This window comes from Penaeus chinensis, chromosome 14, assembly GCF_019202785.1.
Source record: "Penaeus chinensis breed Huanghai No. 1 chromosome 14, ASM1920278v2, whole genome shotgun sequence".
NCBI classification, from domain to species: Eukaryota; Metazoa; Arthropoda; class Malacostraca; order Decapoda; family Penaeidae; genus Penaeus; species Penaeus chinensis.
This window is the reverse complement of record NC_061832.1, coordinates 16,303,683-16,311,182: the sequence shown is the minus strand read 5'-3', so window position 1 is coordinate 16,311,182 and position 7,500 is coordinate 16,303,683. Positions and strand designations below refer to the sequence as shown.

Genomic DNA, 7,500 nt, shown 5'->3' with positions numbered 1-7,500 from the left:
ATCTTTTTTGTGTGTATTTTTTCTACTTATCCTTTCACTCTTCACCCTTCCGTCACTCTATACTTCCCCCTATTTCACCTTTCATCGTTACAACACTTCACGCTTCACCCTATCTTCACCCTGCTTCATCCTGTCTCACTTCACCCTAAGTTCAATCTCGTCATTTCACCCTTTGTCTTTCTTTTCCTTTTTTTAATCTTATTTTTTGATCGTTCTACTTGCCTCACCCTATATCGCTTCATCCTAACTCTTCTTTATCATCTTTTCGTCCCTCTATCCTTCATCCTACTTATCCTTCGCCCTTCCATCCTTCACCCTTCACCCTATCTCTCCTTCTCTATTCCATCCTTCACCCTCCACCCTATCTCTCCTTCGCCCTTCCATCCTTCACCCTCCACCCTGTCTCTCCTTCGCCCTTCCATCCTTCACCCTATCTCTCCTTCTCTATTCCATCCTTCACCCTCCACCCTATCTCTCCTTCGCCCTTCCATCCTTCACCCTCCACCCTATCTCTCCTTCGCCCTTCCATCCTTCACCCTCCACCCTGTCTCTCCTTCTCTATTCCATCCTTCACCCTCCACCCTATCTCTCCTTCGCCCTTCCATCCTCCACCCTCCACCCTGTCTCTCCTTCGCCCTTCCATCCTTCACCCTCCACCCTGTCTCTCCTTCGCCCTTCCATCCTCCACCCTCCACCCTCTCTCTCCTTCGCCCTTCCATCCTCCACCCTTTCTCTCCTTCGCCCTTCCATCCTTCACCCTCCACCCTGTCTCTCCTTCGCCCTTCCATCCTCCACCCTCCACCCTTTCTCTCCTTCGCCCTTCCATCCTTCACCCTCCACCCTGTCTCTCCTTCGTCCTTCCATCCTTCACCCTCCACCCTATCTCTCCTTCGCCCTTCCATCCTTCCACCCTCCACCCTTTCTCTCCTTCGCCCTTCCATCCTCTCACCCTATCTCTCCTTCGCCCTTCCATCCTCCACCCTCCACCCTGTCTCTCCTTCGCCCTTCCATCCTCCACCCTCCACCCTGTCTCTCCTTCGCCCTTCCATCCTCCACCCTATCTCTCCTTCGCCCTTCCATCCTCCACCCTATCTCTCCTTCGCCCTTCCATCCTCCACCCTATCTCTCCTTCGCCCTTCCATCCTTCACCCTCCACCCTGTCTCTCCTTCGCCCTTCCATCCTCCACCCTCCACCCTATCTCTCCTTCGCCCTTCCATCCTCCACCCTCCACCCTATCTCTCCTTCGCCCTTCCATCCTTCACCCTCCACCCTGTCTCTCCTTCTCTATTCCATCCTTCACCCTATCTCTTCTTCGCCCTTCCATCCTCCACCCTCCACCCTATCTCTCCTTCGCCCTTCCATCCTTCACCCTCCACCCTGTCTCTCCTTCGCCCTTCCATCCTCACCCTCCACCCTATCTCTCCTTCGCCCTTCCTTCCCTTCCCACCCTCCACCCTTTCTCTCCTTCGCCCTTCCATCCTTCACCCTCCACCCTTTCTCTCCTTCGCCCTTCCATCCTCCACCCTCCACCCTATCTCTCCTTCGCCCTTCCATCCTTCACCCTCCACCCTGTCTCTCCTTCGCCCTTCCATCCTCACCCTCCACCCTATCTCTCCTTCGCCCTTCCATCCTCACCCTCCACCCTATCTCTCCTTCGCCCTTCCACCTCCACCTCCACCCTATCTCTCCTTCGCCCTTCCATCCTTCACCCTCACCCTATCTCTCCTTCGCCCTTCCATCCTTCACCCTTCACCCTGTCTCTCCTCGCCCTTCCATCCTCCACCCCACCCTATCTCTCCTTCGCCCTTCCATCCTCCACCCTTCCACCCTGTCTCTCCTTCGCCATTCCATCCTCCACCCTATCTCTCCTCGCCTTCCATCCTCACCCTATCTTCCTTCGCCCTTCCATCCTCCACCCTCCACCCTATCTCTCCTTCGCCCTTCCATCCTCCACCCTCACCCTGCTCTCCTTCGCCCTTCCATCCTTCACCCTACCCTTCTCTCCTTCGCCTTCCAACCTTCCACCCTATCTCTTCCTTCGCCCTTCCATCCTCCACCCTATCTCTCCTTCGCCCTTCCATCCTCCACCCTATCTCTCCTTCGCCCTTCCATCCTCCACCCTCCACCCTGTCTCTCCTTCGCCCTTCCATCCTCCACCCTATCTCTCCTTCGCCCTTCCATCTTCACCTCCACCCTATCTCTCCTTCCGCCCTTCCATCCTCCACCCTGTCTCCATTTCGCCCTTCCATCCTCCACCCTCCACCCTGTCTCTCCTCGCCCTTCCATCCTTCACCCTCCACCCCTTTCCTCCTTCGCCCTTCCATCCTCCACCCTCCACCCTTTCTCTCCATCGCCCTTCCCCATCCCTCCACCCTATCTCTCCTTCGCCCTTCCATCCTTCACCCTCCACCCTATCTCTCCTTCGCCCTTCCATCCATCACCTCCACCCTATCTCTCCTTCGCCCTTCCATCCTCCACCCTCCACCTTTCTCTCCTTCGCCCTTCCATCTCTCACCCTATCTCTCCTTCGCCCTTCCATCCTCCACCCTATCTCTCCTTCGCCCTTCCATCCTTCCACCCTCCACCCTATCTCTCCTTCGCCCTTCCATCCTTCACCTCCACCCATCTCTTCGCCCTCATCTCCACCCTCCACCCTATCTCTCCTTCGCCCTCATCCTTCACCCTCCACCCTATCTCTCCTTCGCCCTTCCACCCTCCACCCTCCACCCTGTCTCTCCTCGCCTTCCATCTTACCCTCCACCTGTCTCTCCTTCGCCCTCATCCTTCACCCTCACCCTGTCTCTCCTTCGCCCTTCCACCTCCACCTCCACCTGTCTCTCCTTCGCCTCCATCCTTCCCTCACCTTCTCTCCTCGCCTTCCACCCACCCCACCTTCTCTCCTTCGCCCTTCCATCCTTCACCCCCACCCTTCTCTCCTTCGCCCTTCCATCCTCCACCTCCACCCTGTCTCTCCTTCGCCCTTCCATCCTCCACCTCCACCCTTCTCTCCTTCGCCCTTCCATCCTTCACCCTCCACCTGTCTCTCCTTCGCCCTTCCATCCTCCACCCTCACCCGTCTCTCCTTCGCCCTTCATCTCACCCTCCACCCTTTTCCCTTCGCCCTCATCCCCCCCTCCACCCTTTCTCTCCTTCGCCTTCCATCCTCACCCTATCTCTCTTCGCCCTTCCATCCTCCACCCTCCACCTGTTCCTCGCCCTCCATCTCCACCTATCTCCTCGCCCTTCCATCTTCACCCTCCACCCTATCTCTCCTTCGCCCTTCCATCCTCCACCCTTCTCATTTCGCCCTTCATCCTCACCCTCCCCCTGTCTCTCTCGCCCTTCCATCCTTCACCCTCCACCCTTTCTCTCCTTCGCCTTCATCCTCCACCCTCCACCCTTTTCCCTTCGCCCTTCCATCCTCCACCCTATCTCTCCTTCGCCCTTCCATCCTTCACCCTCCACCCTATCTCCCTTCGCCCTTCCATCCTTCACCTCCCCCTATCCTCTTCGCCCTTCATCCTCCCCTCCACCCTTTCTCTCCTTCGCCTCCATCTCACCTATCTCTCCTTCGCCCTTCCATCTCCACCCTGTCTCTCCTTCGCCCTTCCATCCTCCACCCTCCACCCTATCTCTCCTTCGCCCTTCCATCCTCCACCCTGTCTCTCCTTTGCCCTTCCATCCTCCACCCTCCACCCTATCTCTCCTTCGCCCTTCCATCCTCCACCCTCCACCCTATCTCTCCTTCGCCCTTCCATCCTCCACCCTCCACCCTGTCTCTCCTTCGCCCTTCCATCCTTCACCCTCCACCCTATCTCTCCTTCGCCCTTCCATCCTCCACCCTATCTCTCCTTCGCCCTTCCATCCTCCACCCTCCACCCTATCTCTCCTTCGCCCTTCCATCCTCCACCCTCCACCCTATCTCTCCTTCGCCCTTCCATCCTCCACCCTCCACCCTATCTCTTCTTCGCCCTTCCATCCTTCACCCTCCACCCTGTCTCTCCTTCGCCCTTCCATCCTTCACCCTCCACCCTGTCTCTCCTTCGCCCTTCCATCCTTCACCCTTCACCCTATCTCTCCTTCGCCCTTCCATCCTCCACCCTATCTCTCCTTCGCCCTTCCATCCTCCACCCTCCACCCTATCTCTCCTTCGCCCTTCCATCCTTCACCCTCCACCCTATCTCTCCTTCGCCCTTCCATCCTCCACCCTCCACCCTATCTCTCCTTCGCCCTTCCATCCTCCACCCTCCACCCTATCTCTCCTTCTCTATTCCATCCTCCACCCTCCACCCTATCTCTCCTTCGCCCTTCCATCCTTCACCCTCCACCCTATCTCTTCTTCCCTATTCCATCCTTCACCCTTCACCCTGTCTCTCCTTCGCCCTTCCATCCTCCACCCTCCACCCTATCTCTCCTTCGCCCTTCCATCCTCCACCCTCCACCCTGTCTCTCCTTCTCTATTCCATCCTCCACCCTCCACCCTGTCTCTCCTTCGCCCTTCCATCCTCCACCCTCCACCCTATCTCTCCTTCGCCCTTCCATCCTCCACCCTATCTCTCCTTCGCCCTTCCATCCTCCACCCTCCACCCTATCTCTCCTTCTCTATTCCATCCTCCACCCTCCACCCTATCTCTCCTTCGCCCTTCCATCCTTCACCCTATCTCTCCTTCGCCCTTCCATCCTTCACCCTATCTCTCCTTCGCCCTTCCATCCTTCACCCTATCTCTCCTTCGCCCTTCCATCCTTCACCCTATCTCTCCTTCGCCCTTCCATCCTCCACCCTTCACCCTGTCTCTCCTTCGCCCTTCCATCCTTCACCCTCCACCCTATCTCTTCTTCCCTATTCCATCCTCCACCCTCCACCCTATCTCTCCTTCGCCCTTCCATCCTCCACCCTATCTCTCCTTCGCCCTTCCATCCTTCACCCTATCTCTCCTTCGCCCTTCCATCCTTCACCCTATCTCTCCTTCGCCCTTCCATCCTTCACCCTATCTCTCCTTCGCCCTTCCATCCTTCACCCTATCTCTCCTTCGCCCTTCCATCCTCCACCCTTCACCCTGTCTCTCCTTCGCCCTTCCATCCTTCACCCTCCACCCTTTCTCTTCTTCCCTTTCCATCCTTCACCCTTCACCTTCGCCTTTCCATCCTTCACCCTTCACCCTTCGCCCTTCCATCCTTCACCCTTCACCCTATCTCTCCTTCACCCTTCCATCCTTCACCCTTCACCCTACTCCTGCCTCTTCTTCGTTATTCCTCCATCCTTCACCCTATTTATCCTTCCCTATTCCATCCTTCACCCTTCACCCTTCACCCTATCACTTCTTCACTCTTCACCCTATCTCTCCTTCGTCCTTCCATCCTTCACCCTTCACCCTTCACCCTTTTTCTCCTTCGCGACGGCCATGTTTCTCTGGCGCCAAGATGCAAGTATGACGTTAAAGTCTCATAAACAACAGAGTGAATTTTAAACGTGAATTAATTTATGCGCGATCTTGCCATGAAGATTTTTTTTATTTATTTCATTATTCACTTTTTTTATCTCTATATTATTGTATCTATTGATTTGTTTACTTATCTGTCTCTTTATCTTTTTGCTTCAACTACTTACTTGTTTTGATTATTTATCTACCTATCGTTATTTTGTTTATAATTATATGTGTTTATTGTTCTGTTCATGCATTCGTTCAGTAATCTATTTACATATCCACTTATTTGTCTGTTAGTTCATGACTTAAATATAAGTTAATCACCTATTTATGCATCAATTCGTTTTTAATGCAAAGTTATACATTTAAGATGCAGTATTCCCTTATCAAGCATACGATCTCAAATATAGCATTTTATTACGCCATAAAAAAAACCAGGTACTGTATTTTCCACCATGACACTTTACCATAACTCCCTCCCGACTCCCCTCCCCTCCCCCTCTCTCTCCGCCTCTCCTCCCCTCTCTATCTCTCCCTTCCCTTCCCTCCCCACACCCCTCTCCCGCCTCCCCTTGCCTCTCTACTCTCTTCCTTCGCCTCCCCTCCCCACACCCCTCTCCCCACTCCCATCTCCCTCCCCACTCCCCTCCCCCCTTCTCTCTCCGCCTCCCCTCCCCCCTCTCTCTCTCCTCTCCCTTCGCCTCCCCTCCCCACACCCCTCTCCCGCCTCCCATCTCCCTCCCTACTCCCCTCCCCCCCTCTCTCTCCGCCTCCCCTCCCCTCTCTCTCTCTCTCCCTTCGCCTTCCCTCCCCACACCCCGCTCTCCACTCCCCTCCCCACACCCCTCCCCCCACTCCCATATCCCTCCCTACTCCCCTCCCCCACTCCCATCTCCCTCTGTCACTAAGGAGTAACTCCCCAGAGAGTTATAAGAAGTAGATTAGCGTGTGAAAAGTGGCGAAGGGGGTTGGGGTAGGTGGAGGAGGAGGAGGAGGAGGAGGAGGAGGAGGAGATGGAGGAGAAGGAGGAGGAGGAGAAGGAGGAGGAGGAGGAGGAGTAAGAGGAGAGGAGGAGGAGGAGGAGATGGAGGAGAGGAGGAGGAGGAGAAGGAGGAGGAGGAGGAGGAGTAAGAGGAGGAGGAGGAGGAGAAGGAGGAGGAGGAGGAGGAGGAGGTGGAGGAGGAGGAGGAGGAGGAGGACGTGGAGGTGGAGGTGGAGGGGGAGGGGGGGAGGGGGAGGAGGAGGAGGAGGAGGAGGAGGAGAAGCAGGAGGAGAAGAAGAGGAGGAGGAGGAGAAGAGGAGGAGGAGGAGGAGGAGGAGGAGGAGGAGGAGGAGGGGAAGGAGGAGAGGAGGAGGAGGAGGAGGAGGAGGAGGAGGAGGAGGAGGAGGAGGAGGAGGAGGAGGAGGGGGAGGAGGAGGTGGAGGAGGAAGAGGCGAGATTTGTGTAGTTTTAATCACTCGTTCGCGACATGTAAGTACCTACAGGTACATACAAACGAGCACACTCTTAGACACGCTCACCCCCCCCCCTCCCACACACACACATACACACAAACAAACAAACACACATTATGTACGTAAATTACTTCATTACTTCCCCCACTCACGGACGTATCGTTGGTGTAAGTACGAACACAAAAACGCTTAATCAGAGAAAGGTGTTGCCTACAAGAGTACGTTTTCCTACTGACACGTTTTAGATGCTAGCAATAAAGAAGGAGAAGAGGGAGAAGGAAAGGGAGAGAGAGAGAAGGAGAGGGAGAGAGAGAGAGAAAGGGAGAAGGAGAAGGAGTAGGAGAGGGAGAGAGAGAAGGAGAGGGAAAAGGAGAAGGAGAGGGAAAGAGAGAAGGAGAAGGGGAAGGAGAGGGAAAGGGAGAAGGAGAAGGAGAGGGAAAGGGAGAAGGAGAAGGGGAAGGAGTAGAAGAGAGAGAGAGAGAAGGAGAGGGAGAAGGAGAAGGAGATGGAGAAGGAGAGGGAGAAGAAGAAGGAGAGGGAGAAGGAGAATTAGGGGGGGGGGGGAAGAAAGGAAGATAAAGAAGAAGCTGAAGAGGCATAGGAAAAAGATGAAGAATA

General features: G+C 55.5%; 1 protein-coding gene across 3 annotated transcripts in view; it reads right to left on the bottom strand.

Annotated features, from left to right (window-relative positions):
* Positions 1-7,500, bottom strand: part of LOC125032138 (hemocyte protein-glutamine gamma-glutamyltransferase-like) — a 122,186-nt gene that overhangs the window by 32,516 nt on the left and 82,170 nt on the right. The window lies entirely within an intron of this gene.